We start from the raw sequence: 17,535 nt of genomic DNA on the forward strand, positions 1-17,535 counted from the left end.
AAATTACAGAATACAGCACTTACTTTATTTTATTTTTGGACAGAGTTTCACTCTTGTTGCCCACGCTGGGGTGTAACAGCACCGTCACGGCTCACCGCAACCTCCTCCTGCCGTGTTCAAGCAATTCTCCTGCTTCAGCCTCCTGAGTAGCTGGGATTACAGGCATGTGCTACCACACCCGGCTGATTTTGTATTGTTAGTAGAGACGGCATTTCTCTATGTGGGTCATGCGGGTCTCAAACTGGCAACCTCAGGTGATCTGCCCACCTTGGCCTCCCAAAGGGCTGGGATGACAGGAGTGAAGAATTGCACCCGCCCGGCTACGTTTTTTTTTTTTTAATTTTCAATTTTAATCTATTCATTTTTCTTATTATTTTTTGAGATGGAGTCTCGCTCTCTTGCCCAGACTGGAGTGCAGTGGCGTGATGTCGGCTCACTGCAAGCTCTGCCTCCTGGGTTCATGCCATTCTCCTGTCTCAGCCTCCCAAGTAGCTGGGACTACAGGCGCCCGCCACCACACCTGGCTAATTTTTTGTATTTTGAGTAGAGACGGGGTTCTTGTGGTAGCCAGGATGGTCTCTATCTCTTGACCTCCGTGATCCGCCTGCCTCGGCCTCCCAAAGTGCTGGCATTACAGGCGTGAGCCACCGCGACCGGCCTATTTATCTATTTATTAACTTGTGTCCAGGTTAGGAAACCAGGTAGTTTTTGTATTTTTTTAGAGACAAAATACAAGGTTTCACCATGTTGCCAGGGCTCCGGATCGAGGGATCCACCTTCCCTTGCTCCCAAAGGGCGGGGATGACAGGCGTGAGCCTACCGCGCCCGGCTCCCCCTTCCCACCTCCAGCTTATCCCTCAGGTGCCTGAGGCCCAGCGGTGGTGTGTGGTTCCCACCCCCAGCGCCCCGTCCTCCAGTCACCGCCGCGGTGTCTGCAAGTGGGTCCTAAGGGAGCTCGTTGGTGTGGGGGTTGAGGCGGTAGAGGGAGACGTGCCCCTCCCATGCAGGGAAGGGCTCCGCCTGGTCTGGCAAACTCAGGTCCAGTGCTCCCCTCTGGTGGGTGCGCGCCGGCTGTGTGAGCGATCGCGGTGGGCTTGGGCAGGCGACGCGTGCGCCGGCCGGCCGCCGAGGGGCTACCGTTCTGCCTCCGACAGGTTGTGTGTGGGTTTACTTGGAGGTGCTTTGCCTGGGAGAAAGGAGGCGGGTGGACGGGGGGCTGGGGGGCCCTTGCGGGATTGCGCGCACGCGCATTGGCCAGGACCCCCGCCCAGACCGCGAAGGCTGAAGGTTCCCACACGCAGAATTTACCTGGTATGCAGGCCCCCTCCCTTCCCCAGGCGTCCCTGAGCACCTCTGCGGGCCTGACGAGGGGCGACTGGGGGTAGGGAGTGTGACCCACCCTCAGTGAGAAAGCCTTCTGTAGCGATCCGAGAGGTGTGCCTTTGGGGTACGGGATCCCCCGGCCTGCCGCCTCTCTCTGCGTTATGGTAGCGCTGCCATAGCGACTCGCTTGCAGAGAACCCTCCTCGGCTTCCCCCTCGACGGGGTGAGGGGGGGAGATGGAGGGTTCCACCGGCCTCCGCGGTGGGGACCGAGGGCGGCTCGTCGCCTACTGTGTAGCCCCCACCTCCCCCTTTCCAGACGGGGGAGGATCCCGCCGGTCGGTGCCGGCGTCCTAGCGGTTGGGAGGCTGCGCAAGCGGTGGCTGTGCCTGGCATTCCGTCCGGCGCATGACCCGCTCCACTGTGAGCCGGCTCTCCGCCCGCTCCCCTGGGGAGCAGCGACTAGTGCGGATGACCGTGTTTGCGTGGTACGGGGTTGGGCCACCTGGCCCTAGGAAGCATCCCAAGTGGGGGCCACGCCGGTCTCCCGGAGCTTGACCGGGTCGGAGGATGGACGAGAAATGAGCAACGTGGCCCTGGCGTTGGGTTTGTGGCTGAGGTCGCTTTGGGGTCCCGATGGCGGGAACCAGGGCTCGTGAGGCGGGTCTCGGTGGGTGCCGTGGGCCATCTGGCGTCCTAGGCGGAGTGCCGAGGGACCTCCCTCGTGTCTGTGGCGGTGGGATCCCATGGCCGCGTTTTCCTGGTGGCCCGGCCATGCCTGAGGTTTCTCCCCGAGCCGCCCCTCTGTGGGCTCCCGGGTGACCTTGCCCTCGCGGTCCCTGGTCTTTCCTGTCTGTGCCCCCCACCCCACCTGCGGATCCTCTCTCCCTGAGCGGCTCACCCGCTTAGGCTGTGGTTGCCCCGTCTGGGACCAAACCCGGCTCCGCCTTGTGGGGCGCTGCCGGGGGCCACTGGTTGGCCCTTTGTTCGTGTCCCCGGGTGCGCGCCTTCGGGACCAGGTCGGCGGCTCCCCGCGTGGGTCTGGTGGGCGCCCGGAGGGTTTGGAGTCGGCCTGCGGCGCGTGCAGGAAAGAGGGTTCCGGGGGCTGGCCGTGACGGCGGCGGCGATGGGGGAGCCGCGGGCCCGCCGAAGGCCAGTCGACCGCTCCTGGTACCGCGCAGGGTCGCCTTCGTGCTCGGAGGCCGCTGGTGGTGAGACCCTGGGCACTACAGTCCGCCTCTGGTTCGCTGCCCAAACATCGGGGCCGCCCCGTGCCCGCCGTGCACGAGCGGCTGCTGGTCCCTCACAGCTGCCACGCACGGGTTGGGCGGTCTGCCTCCTCGCACGTTGGTGCGAAGGGTTGGGAGTGGTGAGCAGGTCGGGGATGTGTCATGTGGGTGTATGGGATGTCCGGTTCGCCGCGCCACCGCCCCCCTCCCACCGCCCAGCCTTGCTTCCCTCCCTCCCACATACCCAGTTGCCTGCCCTGCCATGCCCATCCTCATGACCTGGACTCCGGGCTCATCCTCGTGAGGCCCGGAGGCCGCTTTCTACTTACATGGTTGATCCTACCAGCACCATATGCTTGTCTCAAAGATTAAGCCATACATGTCTAAGTAGGCAGGGCCGGTCCGTGAAACTGTGAATGGCTCATTAAATCAGTTATGGTTCTTTTGATCACTCGCTCCTCTCCTAATTGGAAAACTGTGGTAATTCTAAAGCTAATACATGCCAAAGGGCGCTGACCTCCTTCGCGGGGAAGATGCGTGTATTTATCAGATCAAAACCAACCCAGTCAGCCCCTCTCCAGCCCCGGCCGGAGGGTCAGGTGCCACCAGCTTTTGTGACTCTAGATAACCTCAGGCCAATGGCATGCCCCCAGTGGCAGCGACGACCCATTCGAAAATCTGCCTTATCAACTTTCGATGGTAGTTGCTGTGCCTACCACGGTGACCATGGGTGATGGGGAATCAGAGTTCGACTCTGAAGAGGGAGCCTGAGAAACAGCTACCACATTCAAGGAAGGCAGCAGGTGCAAAAATTACCCACTCCCGACCCGGGGAGGTAGTGAGGAAAAATAACAATACAGGACTCTTTCGAGGCCCTGTAATTGAAATGAGTCTACTTTAAATCCTTTAGGAGGATCCATTGGAGGGCAAGTCTGGAGCCAGCAGCCACAGTAATTCCAGCTCCAATAGCATATATTAAAGTTGTTTAAAAGCCCGTAGTTAGATCTTGGGAGTGGGCGGGCAGGCTAGCCATGGCCCGTCCCCGCCCCTTGCCTCTCAGCACCCCCTCGATGCTCTTAGCTGAGTGTCCCGTGGCCCAAAGCGTTTACTTTGAAAAAGTTAGAGTGTTCAAAGCAGGCCCGAGCCACCTAGATATCTCAGCTAGGAAAGATGGAATAGAACCTCGGTTCTTTTTTGTTGGTTTTCAGGACTGAGGCCATGATTAAGAGGGACGGCTGGGGGCATTCGTATTGTGCCACTAGAGGTGAAATTCTTGGACTGGTGCAGTTCTGACAAGAGCTAAAGCATTTGCCAAGAATGTTTTCATTAACCAAGAACGAAAGTCGGAGTTCCGAAGACGATCAGATACCGTCGTAGTTCCGACCATAAACAATGCCGACTGGTGATGCCGCGGCGTTATTTCCATGACCCGCTGGGCAGCTTCCCAGAAACCAAAGTCTTTGGATTTTTGGGTTCCCAGGCGAGTATGGTTGCAAAGCTGAAACTTAAAGGAATTGGTGGAAGGGCACCACAAGGAGTGGAGCCTGCAGCTTAATTTGACTCAACATGGGAAACCTCACCCGGCCTGGACATGGACAGGATTGACAGATTGATAGGTCTTTCTTGATTCCATGGGTGGTGGTGCATGGCCTTAGTTGGTGGAGTGATTTGTCTGGTTAATTCTGATAATGAAGGAGACTCTGGCATGCTAACTAGTTACACGACCCCCAAGCGGTCAGCATCCCCCAACTTCTTAGAGGGATAAGTGGCATTTAGCCACCCGAGATTGAGAAATAACAGGTCTGTGATGCCCTTAGATGTCCGGGGCTGCACGCGTGCTGCACTGACTGGCTCAGCGTGTGCCTACCGTATGTGGCAGACGCGGGTAACCTGTTGAACACCATTGGTGATGGTGATCGGGGATTGCAATTATTCCCCATGAATGACGAATTCCCAGTAAGTGCAGGTCATAGACTTGCGTGAAGTCCCTACCCTTTGTACACACTGCCAGTCACTACTACTGATTGGATGGTTCAGTGAGGCCCTTGGATCGGCCCCGCCAGGTCAGCCCACTGCCCTGGTGGAGCACTGAGAAGACAGTCGAACTTGACTATCTAGAGGAAGTAAAAGTCATAACAAAATTTCCATAGTTGAACATGTCGAGGGATCATTAACGGAGAAGAGCAAAGCTGCAGAGGCGCCACTGCGTCCTTCCTTCTTGGCTGACTGTGTTCCCCATGTGGCATGTGTGCTGGCGGGAGGGAGAGAGAGGGTAGACAGAGACACACGTGCTGGGATGAAACTGTGTGTGCGTGTCGGGGGGCAGGCTGGATGGCTCACCGGCCTGGTGAGCAGCGGGGAACTGTCCCCTGCCGTGGCCCCCACGTGTGTGTCGGCGGGCGCGGGGGTGGTTCTCGGCATCACGACGAGTTGTGGGTCTCTGTGTCCTCCCTGCCGGGGCTGTCATCCCTCCCTGTCCTGCCGGCTCAGCCCCATCCCACCTGCTCCCGTTGGGGCCGGCCGGGTTCGCATCGCTGCCACTGCCACCATCATTGCCTCTGCCACACCGCGCCACCTGGCCCGGCCTGGCCCACTGGCTCTCCCCAGCCTTCCCACTAGGGCTTCTTGAGGGTAGGGGGCTGGACGCCAGCCCTCCACTCCTCGTCCGCCTCCACCATCCAGGTACCCAGCACTTTCTAGTGCGGAGGTTTAAGGACCCCTTGGGGGGGTCACCTGTCCACCCGTGGGTTGGGTGCTGTGGGCCCACGGGGGAGTCCGTTTGGGAGGGGTCTGCCCCTCCCTCACCTCCACTGCTGACTCCGTCTCCCCAGCTGCCGGGGCCGTGCTGCACTTGCGTGTCACTGCTGATGCCGGTGGGGGCTGTACCCAGTGGCCATCGTGCTGTCGCATGTGTGCCACGCATGTGGCGTATGCCCTGTGCTGTGGGGGCAGGAACCCCCGGGAGCCTGTGGGGTTGTGGCAGCATTTGTCCCTCTCACTCCCGTGGACGGCACCACCTCCCCGTGCTGTGAAACCTTCCAACCCCTCTCTGGAGTCTCGTCCCATTGCTGTCTGACTGGCCGGCCTGAGGTAACCCCTCTGGGGGACGTGCTGTGCCAGGAGGGCCTCCCATTGTTGGGAGCGCCCTTGCCAAATCGACCTTGTATGACTTTTAGCGGTGGATCACTTGGCTCCTGCGTTGATGAAGAATGCAGCTAGCTGTGAGAATTAATGTGAATTGCAGGACACATTGATCATCGACACTTCGAACGCACTTGCGGCCCGGGTTCCTCCCAGGGCTATGCCTGTCTGAGCTTTGCTTGCTAATCATTAGCCCCTGGGGGTGCCTCCGGGCTCCTTGGGGTGCACAGCTGGGGGTTCCATGGCAGGGCCCGTGGGGACCTCCATTCCCCCAAGTGCAGACCCGGCGACATCTGCCCTCCTCTCCTGCCATGCCTGCCCCTTCCCCCCCCACCCCCACTGCAGGCCCTGTGTGGTCACGCGTTGGGTGGCGTGGGGGAAGAGGGGCTCCTGGCTGTAAGGAAGAGAGAGAGGTTGGAGCCATCACCTGCAAAAACACAGAGGGAAGAGAGCCCGCTGGTGTTGAGTTCCTGTGGCCACCACCGCGGTCCTGTTTCTTCCCTCAGGGGCTCCCTCGTGCCTCACACAGCTCGTGGTGCAGGGTTTGTTGGTGCTGGTGGGATGGATGGTCCTGTGCGATCATTGTCGTTGCGCATCATCGGTGGTGGAGGCTTGTTGGGCGGGGAGGATGGCAAGTAGGAAGGGTCCACTGGGGAGAGGGTGGGGGAGCGTGTCCCAGTTGCCTTAATTTGCTGCCCACCCCTGGTGGCAGCCCGGCGACCGGCCGACCGCCGCTCCAGCGCCCCTCCTCCCCATCACCCCTCCCAGGCACCATCCTCTTCTCCTGCCTGCCCCCCACCTGCCTGGCTTGTGACGTGGTGTGTCCGGGGCCAGAAGCCCACCAAGCGGCCCATCTGGCAGCGCTCATGGCCATGGTCCTGGGGTTCATTTGCCCCTGGTGGTGATCCCCTGGATGCTACAGTGTCATACGCCATCAGGTGCCCACCTCCTGCTCTTGGCTGCGCGGTGCCTGGCACCCCGTCCAGAGCTTTGATGTCAGGGCGGGTTGGTGCTGCCACATCCTCGGACCTGTCCCCCACCTACATTTAGTACGTAGGCAATCCCATGTAACTTATCAAAGCTAGCAAGTCCCTAGACTTGGTGCAGCCACTGTAGGGTTGGCCTCCCAGTAGCATCATTAACATCAATTGTAATTGGTAGGCAATCACGTAGTTTCACATTTCATTACCTGAGTTATACAAATGTGTAAAAAAATACAGTTTTAATAAAAGGGAGTAAAGGATAATAAGAGTAATATTCACAATCTCTAGTTGGAAGACATAGTGTTTTCTCACAAATGATGCATTCCTGGAGCAAGGTCATTTTGTGTTTGGTTTGTTAAATATCTATTTCCATTTTGACAAACCACTGGAAAATCCCAGCTTCACAAGAACTCTCCATGAGAACGATCACACAAAAGAACACCCATAACACAAAATCAAAACAAGGGTGGTCCAGGATTCACATTAAAGACTCATTACCAAATTTTCTTAGAAGAGGTAAAGAACACAAAGTTACTTTTATGTGACGGAAAACAGAGAGAAAGAGTAAATAGAAAAATAAATGTTATGCAACAACAGTGAAAACCAAGCTATGGAAAAAAATGAATGGAATTGTTTTGTTTGGTATTGATTTCCTATCCTGATATCAGAAAGTACAGGAAAGAACAAAGCAAATTTTTTTGAGACAAATAGAACATAAAACAGATGAATGTTAAAGACTATTTTACAGTGCTAACAAAACTATCTGTGACTTGTTTTTTCCCTTTAAAAATTCGAGTTTGCACAATTACATTTATATAAATTATTGAAATAAAATTGTAAAGATGGAGAACAGACTATGGGGTTGCCAAGGGGAAGGGGTGGAGGAAAACGTGTCAGAGTGTCAGCAAAGATTGCAAGTTGGAGCCTTGTGGTGAGGCTACGGTTCTGTATCTTGACTGTGGAAGTGGTAGTTACAGAGATCTACACCACATAAAAATGCACAGAACACACGCACACACATACACACATACAAAAATGAATGCATACAAAACGGTTGCGATCTGAGTAAGCTTTCTGAATTGTACCTATGTCAGTTTCCAGGTTTTGATAATGCTCTATGGCTACGCGAGATGCCACCACTGGAATTAGTGAAGAGTACCTAAGACATCCCTGGACATTTTACAACTTCCTGTGAATCTATAATTATTTCAAAAGAAACTTGAAAGTCATAGCAGACTTTCACTTCAAAGAGGAAAAAAACTGAAGATTAATGGAATTGTTGAAGAACATCAAATACTCAATAATCTGTATGAGAGCTGTATTCTGTCCATTCACAGCACAGCTGTCATTTAGCCTTTTCCTGACGTGCCCTGGAGGACTTGAGCTCCTCTTGGATTGCCAAGGCCAATAGTGTTTATTTGTTACTAAATTTGTACTGGACTACCAAAAAATGAAAAGTGATTGAATGATCATTTATAATAACAACAAGTAATTTTACTTATAAAGAGACAATAATGGTAACAGATTTAAATCTTTAGGGTAAAGAATAGGATCTTTGTAAGACAATATTGGCAAAATTTAAAAAGAAAATTAAGGAATCAGAAACATAAGTAGTTCAGTATTGTGAAAAAATTCTTGATCTGAGAAGCAAAAGAACAGTATTTCTGTTTTGCGTTTCTCTCCAAACCTGATGAATCACCTTAGGTGTGTTTTGCTTCTGCGCCAAAGCTGCTGAATCACCTTAGACAATGCATGCCCTTTCCCTGAATATGTTTTCTTTTCTGCAAAATAAAGTGAGATAGATCATCTCCAAGGTCCCCCAAATATTCACATTTTCACCTCCACATGAACTTCAGTTGAATTCCTAATTTCAGTGTGGATAATACATGTGTGCTGCACCACAAGCAGTATGTCTAAACTCTCATGTTGGTCCTAAAAACTAATTATGAACAGTTTGGAAATTCTGTTGTTGTAGAATCTGCAAAGGGATATTTGTGAGTGCTTTGAGGCCATGGTGAAAAAGAAATACCTTCACATAAAAACTCTAAAGAAGGTTTTGGAGGAACTGCTTTGTGATGTCTGCATTCATCTCACAGAGTTAAACGTTTCATTCCTTTGATAAGTCTGGAAACTCAGTTCTTGTACAATCTGCAAAGTGATGTTTGTGAGTGCTTTGAGGTCTATGGTGAAAAAGGAAATATCTTCACATAAAAACTAGACAGAAGCTTTCTGAAAAACTACTTTGTGACATGTGCATTCATCTCACAGAGTTAAACCATTCTTTTGATTGAAAAGCTTGGAAATGGTGTTCTTGCAGAATCTGCAGAGGGATATTTGTGAGTGCTTTGAGGCCTATGGTGAAAAAGGAAATATCTTCACATAAAAACCAGAAAGAAGGCTTATGAGAAACTGCTTTGTGATGTGTGCATTCATCTCACAGAGGTAAAGGTTTATTTTCATTGAGCAGATTGGAAACTCTGTTCTTGTAGGATCCACAAAGGGATATTTGTGAGCAGTTTGAGGCCTATCGTGAAAAAGGAAATATCATCCCATGAAATCTTGACAGAAGTTTCTGAGAAACTTCCTGGTTATGTGTGCATTCATCTCACAGAGTTGAAATATTCTTTGGATTGGGCAGTTTGGAAACAGTATTTTTGTAGAATTGTCAAAGAGATATTTGTGAGCACTTGGAAGCCAATGGTGAAAAAGGAAATATCTTCACATAAAAACTAGACAGAAGCTTTCTGAGAAACTGTTTTGTGATGTGTGCATTCATCTCAGAGTTGAACCATTCTTTTGATTGAGTAGTTTGGTAACAGTCTTTTTGTAGAATCTGAAAAGGGATATTTGTGAGTGCTTTGAAGCCTATGGTGAAAAAGGAAATATCTTCACATAAAAAACTAGAAAGAAGGTTTTTGAGAAACTACTTTGTGATGTGTGAATGAATCTCACAGAGTTGAACCTTTCTATTGATTGAGCATTTTGGAAACAATCTTTTTGAAGAATCTGCAAAGGGATATTTGGGAACACTTTGAGGCCTATGGTGAAAACGTAAATATCTTCACATGAAAACTAGACAGAAGCTTTCTGAGACACATCTGTGTGATGTGTGCACTCATCTCACAGAGTTGAACCATTCCTTTGAGCAGTTCACAAAGAGTCTTTTTGTAGAATATGCAAGGGGATATTTGTGAGTGCTTTGAGGCCTATGGTGAAAAAGAAAATATCTTCACATAAAAACTAGACAGAAGGTTTCTGAGAAACTGCTCTACAATGTGTGCATTCATCTCACAGAGGTAAACATTTCTTTTCACGTAGCAGATGGGAAACTCTTTTCTTGTAGAATCTGCAAAGGGATATTTGTGAGAAGTTTGAGGCTTATGGTGAAAAAGGAAATATCATCGCATAAAAACGTGACAGAATTTTCTGAGAAAATTCCTAGCTATGTGTGCATTCACCTCAGAGAGTTGAATGATTCTTTTGATTAAGAAGTTTGGAAAGAGTATTTTTGTAGAATCAGCAAAGGGATATTTTTCAGCTCTCTGAGCCTTATGGTGAAAAAGGAAATATCTTCAATAAAAACTATAAGAATGTTTCTGAGAAGCTGTTTTGCAAGGTGTGCATTCAACTCACAGAGATAAAACTTTCTATTCTTTGATGAGTCTGGAAACTCTATTCTTGTACAATCTGCAATGGGATATTTGTGAGAAGCTTGAGGCCTATGGTGAAAAAGGAAATATCTTCACATAAAAACTAGACAGAAGATTTCAGAGAAACGTCTTTGTGATATGTGCATTCATCTCACAGAGTTGAATCATTCTTTTGAATGAGAAGTTTGGAAACAGTCTTTTCAGAGAATCTGCAAAGGCATATTTTGAGCATGTTGATAGGTATGGTGAAAAGGGAAATATCTTTACATAAAAACTGGACAGAAGCTTTCTGAGAAACTTATTTGTGATGTGTGCATTCATTTTACAGTGTTGAACCTTTCTTTTGATTGAGCAGTTTGGAAAGAGTCCTTTTCTATAATTTTCTAGAATCTGCAGAGGGATATATGTGAGCCCTTTATGGCCTAAGTTGAAATAGGAAATATATTCACATAGAAACTAGACAGAAGCATTCTGAGAAACTGCTTTGTGAAGTGTGCTTTCATCTCACAGAGTTGAACCTCCCTTTTGATTGAAGAGTCTGGAAACAGTCTTTCTGTAGAATATGCAAATGGATATTTGGAGTGCTTTGAGGCCTATGGTGAAAAAGGAAATATCCTCACATAAAAACTAGACAGAAGAATTCTGAGAAACTTCTTTGTGATGTATGCATTCATCTCACAGAGTTGAACCTTTCTTCTGATTGAGGAGTTTCAAAACAGTCCTTTTGTAGAATCTGCAAGGGGATATTTGTGAGCCCATTGAGGCCTACGGTGAAATAGGAAATATCTTCACATAAAAACTAGTCAGAAGATTTCTGAGAAACTTCTTTGTGATGTGTGCTTTCATCCCACAGAGTTGAGCCTTTCTTTTGATTGAGCAGTTTGGAAACACACTTTTTGTAAAATCTGCAAATGGATATTTGAAGCACTTTGAGGACAATGGTGAAAAAGGAAATATCTTCATATAAAAACTAGAAAGCAACATTCTATGAAACTTCTTTGTGATGTGTTCTTTCATTTCACAGAGTTGAACCTTTCTATTCATTGAGGAGATCAGAAACCATCTTTTTGTAGATTCTGCGTATGGATATTTGGAGCAGTTTGAAGACTTGCTGAGAAAGGAAATATCTTCACATAAAAACTAGACAGAAGCATTCTGAGAAACTTCTTGGTGACATGTGCATTTACCACACAGAGTTGAACCTTTCTTTTGATTGAACAGCTTGGAAACAATCTTTATATAGTATCTCCAGGGGATGTTTGAGAGTGGTTTGAGGCTTATGGTGAAAAAGGAAATATATTCACATAAAAACTAGACTGAAGCTTTCTGAGAAACTTCTTTGTGATGTATGAATTCATCTCACAGTGTTGAATCTTTCGTTGGATTGAGCAGTTTGGAAAAAATCCTTTTGTAGAATCTGCAAAGGTATATTTCTGAGCCCATTGAGGCCTATGGTGAAATATGAAATATCTTCCCATAAAAACTAGACTGAAGGTTTCTAAGAAACTCCTTTGTGATCTGTGCTTCCATCTCACAGAGTTGAACCTCTCTTTGGATTGAGCAGTTTGGAAATACTCTTTTTGTAGAATCTGCAAATGGATATTTGGAGCACTTTGAGGCCCATGGTAAAAAAGGAAATATCTTCACATAAAAACTAAATGGAAGCTTTCTGAGAAACTTTTTTGTGATGTGCACATTCATCTCACAGAGTTGAACAGTTCTTTTGATTGAGCAGTTAGAAATAGACTTTTCATAGAATCCACAAATGTATATTTGAAGCAGTTTTAGGTCTATGGTGAAAAAGGAAACTTCTTCACATAAAAACTAGACAGAAGCATTCTGAGAAACTTCTTTGTGATGAGAGCTTTCATCTCAGAGAGTTTAACCTTTCTTTTCATTGAGCAGTTTGGAAACAGTCTTTTTGTAGAATCTGCAAAGGGAATATTTGTGAGCCGTTTGAGGCATGTGGTGAAACAGTAAATGCCTTCACATAAAAACTAGATAGATGTATTTTGAGAAACCTCTTGGACGTTTGAATTCATCTCACAGAGTTGAACCTTTCTTTTCATTGAACAGTTTGGAAACAGTCTTTTTGTACAATCTGCAAAGGGATATTTCTGAGCCATTTGAGGCTTATGGTGAAAAAGAAATATCTTACCACAAAAACTAGACAGAAGCATTCTTAGAAACTACTTTGTGATGTGTCCGTTCATCTCATGGAGTTGAAACTTTCTTTTGATTGAGCAGTTTGGTAACAGCATTTTTGTAGCATCTGCAAAGATATATTTGTGAGCCCTTTATGGCCTATGGTGAAATAGGAAATATCTTCATATAAAAACTAAACAGTAGCTTTCTGAGAAACTTCTCTGTGATTTATGCTTTCGTCTCACAGAGTTGAACATTTCCTTCGATTAAGCAGGTTGGAAGCAGTGTTTTGTACAATCTGCAAATGGATATTTGCAGCCCTTTGAGGCCTATGGTGAAAAGGGAAATATCTTCACATAAAAATTAGATGGAAGCATTCTGAGAAACTTCTTGGTGATGTTTGCATTCATCTCACACAGTTGAACATTTCTTTGATTGAAGATTTGGAAAAAGTCTTTTTGTAAAATCTACAAAGGGATAATTGTGAAGCCTTTGAGGCCAATGGTGAAGTAGGAAATATCTTCATATAAAAACTACACAGAAACATTCTGAGAAACTTTTTGTGATGGGTGCATTCATCTCACAGAGTTGAAGCTTTCTTTTGCTAGAGCAGTTTGGAAACAGTCCTTTGTAGAATCCCCAAAGGGACAATTCTGAGCCATTGAGGCCTTTGGTGATATAGGAAATATCTTCACATAAAAGCTAGACAGAAGCTTTCTGAGAAACTACTTTTAAATAAGTGCTTTCATCTTAAGGAGTTGAGCATTTCTTTTGACTGAGCAGTTTGGAAATACTCTTTTTGCAGAATCTGCAAATGGATAATTGAAGCGCTTTGAGGCCTATGGTGAAAAAGGAAATATCTTCACATAAAAACTAAACAGAAGCTTTCTGATAAACTACTTTGTAATGCATGCATTCATCTCACAGTGTTGAAACTTTCTTTGGATTGAGCAGTTTGTAAATGTCTTTTTGTAGAATCTGCAAATGGATATCTGTAGTGCTTTGAGGCCTATGGTGAAAAAGGAAATATTTTCACAGAAAACCAGACAGAAGCATTCTGAGAAACTTCCTTATGATGTGTTCTTTCTTCTCACAGAGTAGAAGCTTTCTTTTGATTGAGCAGATTGGAAACAGTCTTTTTGTACTGTCTGCAGAGGGATATATCAGAGTGTTTTCAGGCCCATGGAGATAAATAAATATCTTCACACAAAAACTAGACAGAAGCATTCTGAAAAACTTCTTCATAATGTGTGCATTCATCACACGTATTTGAACCTTTCTTCTGATTAAGCAGTTTGGAAACGGTCCTTTTGTAGAACCTCAATAGTGCAAAGAGCCTTCTGAAACTTCCCATTCTGAGGCTTCAGGGGTTTCAGAGGCTCCATGATGAAGTTTATGTTCAGGTGTTCGAAGCAACCTTGTGAGAAGTTACTGGAGTTTTAAAGTTACCTATGAAGCAATCCTCCATGAGAAGAAACTGGGCTTGGTGGCTAATGAGTGAGAGACAGGACCTTTATTTTTTATGGAAAAAACAGCTGTCTCTGATATCTAGGGCAACCTGGTCTTTGACAGGGAGAAGACTAAAGAAATCAACTTGGTGATATGAAGAGTTCTCTCAACTCCTTAAATTTAAGGAGTCTACATACACTAGCTAGTAATCAACATAAGCATGGGACCAGAAATCAGTGAATCTAGCATTGAAAGAGTAAAGGCCTCCAGTGAGTGGAAGTACTATATATATATATATGTGTGTATATATATATATAATATATGTATATGTATGTGTGTATATATATACACACATACATATACATATATGTATATGTATATATAGACACATATATACATATGTGAATCAATATCATGAAAATGGCCATACTGCCCAAGGAAATTTACAGATACAATGCCATCCCCATCAAGCTACCAATGACTTTCTTCACAAAATTGGAAAAAACTACTTTAAAGTTCATATGGAAACAAAAAGAGCCTGCAATGCCAAGTCAATCCTAAGCCAAAAGAACAAAGCTGGAGGCATCACACTACCAGCCTTCAAACTATACTACAAGGCTACAGTAACCAAAACAGCATGGTACTGGTACCAAAACAGAGATATAGATCAATGGAACAGAACAGAGCCCTCAGAAATAATGCCGCATATCAACAACTATCTGATCTTTGATAAACCTGAGAAAAACAAGCATTGGGGAAGGGATTCCCTATTTAATAAATGGTGCTGGGAAAACTGGCTAGCCATATGTAGAAAGCTGAAAATAGATCCCTTCCTTACACCTTACACAAAAATAAATTCAAGATGGATTAAATACTTAAACATTAGACCTAAAACCATAAAAACCCTAGAAGAAAACCTAGGCATTACCATTCAGGACATAGGCCTGGGCAAGGACTTCATGTCTAAAACACCAAAAGCAATGGCAACAGAAGAAAAAATTGACAAATGGGATCTAATTAAACTAAAGAGCTTCTACACGTCAAAATAAACTATCATCAGAGTGAACAGGCAACCTACAAAACGGGAGAAAATTTTCGCAACCTACTCATCTGACAAAGGGCTAATATGCAGAGTCTACAATGAACTCAAACAAATGTACAAGAAAAAAACAAACAACCTCATCAAAAAGTAGGCAAAGGACACGAACAGACACTTCTCAAAAGAAGACATTTATGCAGCCAAAAAACCATGAAAAAATGCTCACCATCACTGGCCATCAGAGAAATGCAAATCAAAACAACAATGAGATACCATCTCACACCAGTTAGAATGGCAATCATTAAAAAGTCAGGAAACAGCAGGTGCTGGAGAGGATGTGGAGAAATAGGAACACTTTTACACTGTTGGTGGGACTGTAAACTAGCTCAACCATTGTGGAAGTCAGTGTGGCGATTCCTCAGGGATCTAGACCTAGAAATACCACTTGACCCAGCCATCCCATTACTGGGTATATACCCAAAGGACTATAAATCATGCTGCTATAAAGACTCATGCACACTTGTGTTTATTGCGGCATTATTCACAATAGCAAAGACTTGGAACCAACCCAAATGTCCAACAATGATAGACTGGATTAAGAAAATGTGGCACATATTCACCATGGAATACTATGCAGCCATAAAAAATGATGAGTTCATGTCATTTGTAGGGACATGGATGAAATTGGAAATCATCATTCTCAGTAAACTATCACAAGAACAAAAAACCAAACACCGCATACTCTCAGTCATAGGTGGGAATTGAACAATGAGAACACATAGACACAGGAAGGGGAACATCACTCTGGGGACTGTTGTGGGGTGGGGAGAGGGGGGAGGGATAGCATTAGGAGATAGTCCTAATGCTAGATGATGAGTTAGTGGGTGCAGCACACCAGCATGGCACATGTATACGTATGTAACTAACCTGCACAATGTGCACATGTACCCTAAAATTTAAAGTATAATAATAAAAATAAGTAAATAATAAAGGAAAAAAACACATCCCTTTGCAGATTCTCCAAAAAGAATGTTTCCAAACTGCTCAATCAAAAGAAAGATTCAACTCTTTGAGATGCATACACACATCATAAAGAAGTTTCCCAGAAAACATGAGTCTAGTTTCTATTTGAAGATATTTCCTTTTTCACCAGAAGCCTCAAAGTGTTCACAAATATCTCTTTGCAGTTTCTATGAAAAGACTGTTTCCAAACTGTTCAATGAAAAGAAAGTTTCAACCCTGTAAGATGAATACACACATCAAAAAGAAGTTTTTTAGAAAGCTGCTGTCTACATTTTGTTTTTTGATATTTCCTTTTTCACCATAGGACTCAAACCGCTGAAACATATCACTGTTCAGATTCAACAAAAAGCCGGCTTCCAAACTGCTGAATGAAAAGAAAGGTTCAACTCTCTGAGATGAATGCACACATCACAAAGAAGTTTCTCAGAATGCTTCTCTCTAGGTTTTATGTGAAGATATTTCCTTTTTCACTGCAGACCTCAAACTACTCATAAATATCCCTTTGCCTATTCTACAAAAAGACTGTTTCCAACTCGATAAGTGAAAAGAAAGTTTCAACTCTGTGAGATGAATGCACACATCAAAAGGAAGTTTCTCAGAAAGTTTCTGTCTAGTTTTTATGTGAAGATAATTCCTTTTTCACCATATGCCTCAAAATGCCTTCAAATACCCCTTTACAGATTCTACAAAAAGACTGTTTCCAAACTACTCAATCAAAACAAAGGTTAAACTCTCTGAGATGAATGCACACATTTCAGAGAAGTTTCTCAGAAAATTTCTGTATAGTTTTTATGTAAAGATATTTGCTTTTTCACCATAGGCCTCAAAGAGCTCAAAAATGTCTCCTTACAGATTCTACAAAAAGACTGTTTTTGAACTGGTGAATAAAAAGAAATGTTCAACTCTGTGAGATGAATGTACTCATCCTTAAGAAGTTTCTCAGAAAGCTTCTTTATAGGTTTAGGTGAAGATATTTCCTTTTTCACCATAAGCCTGAAAGCATTCACAGATATCACTCTGCAGATTGTACAAAAAGACTGTTTAAAAACTACTCAATCAAAACAAAAGTTCAACTACGTGAGATGAATGCACACATCACAAATAAGTTTCTCAGAAAGCTTCTGTTTATATTTTATTTATAGATAATTCTTTTTTCACCATAGGTTTCAAACCACTCACAAATATTCCTTGCAGTTTCTAAAAAAGACTGTTTTCACACTACTCAATCAAAAGAGAGGTTCAACTCTGTGAGATGAACACACACATCACAAAGTAGTCTCTCAGGAAGCTTCTGTCTAGTTTTTATGTGAAGAGAATTCCTTTTTCAAGACAGGCTTCAATGGGCTTACAACTATCCCTATGCAGATTCTACAAAAAGACTGTTTCCAAACTGCTCAATCAAAAGGAAGATTCAACTCAGTGAGATGAATGCACACATCACAAAGAAGTTTCTCAGAGAGTTTCTGTCTAGATATTATTTGTAGATAATTCCTTTTTCACCATAGGCCTTAAAGGGCTCACAGATATCTCTCTGCAGATTCTACAAAAACACTG

At 45.3% G+C, this 17,535-nt stretch overlaps 1 non-coding gene across 1 annotated transcript; it reads left to right on the forward strand.

Moving 5' to 3' along the window:
* Positions 1–5,718: 5,718 nt before the first annotated feature.
* On the forward strand, positions 5,719–5,870 carry LOC129395797 (5.8S ribosomal RNA). The gene has a single exon (XR_008623010.1). It is a non-coding gene; the product is annotated as a 5.8S ribosomal RNA (ribosomal RNA).
* Positions 5,871–17,535: the final 11,665 nt, after the last annotated feature.

This window comes from Pan paniscus, chromosome Y (genome assembly GCF_029289425.2).
Source record: "Pan paniscus chromosome Y, NHGRI_mPanPan1-v2.0_pri, whole genome shotgun sequence".
NCBI classification, from domain to species: Eukaryota; Metazoa; Chordata; class Mammalia; order Primates; family Hominidae; genus Pan; species Pan paniscus.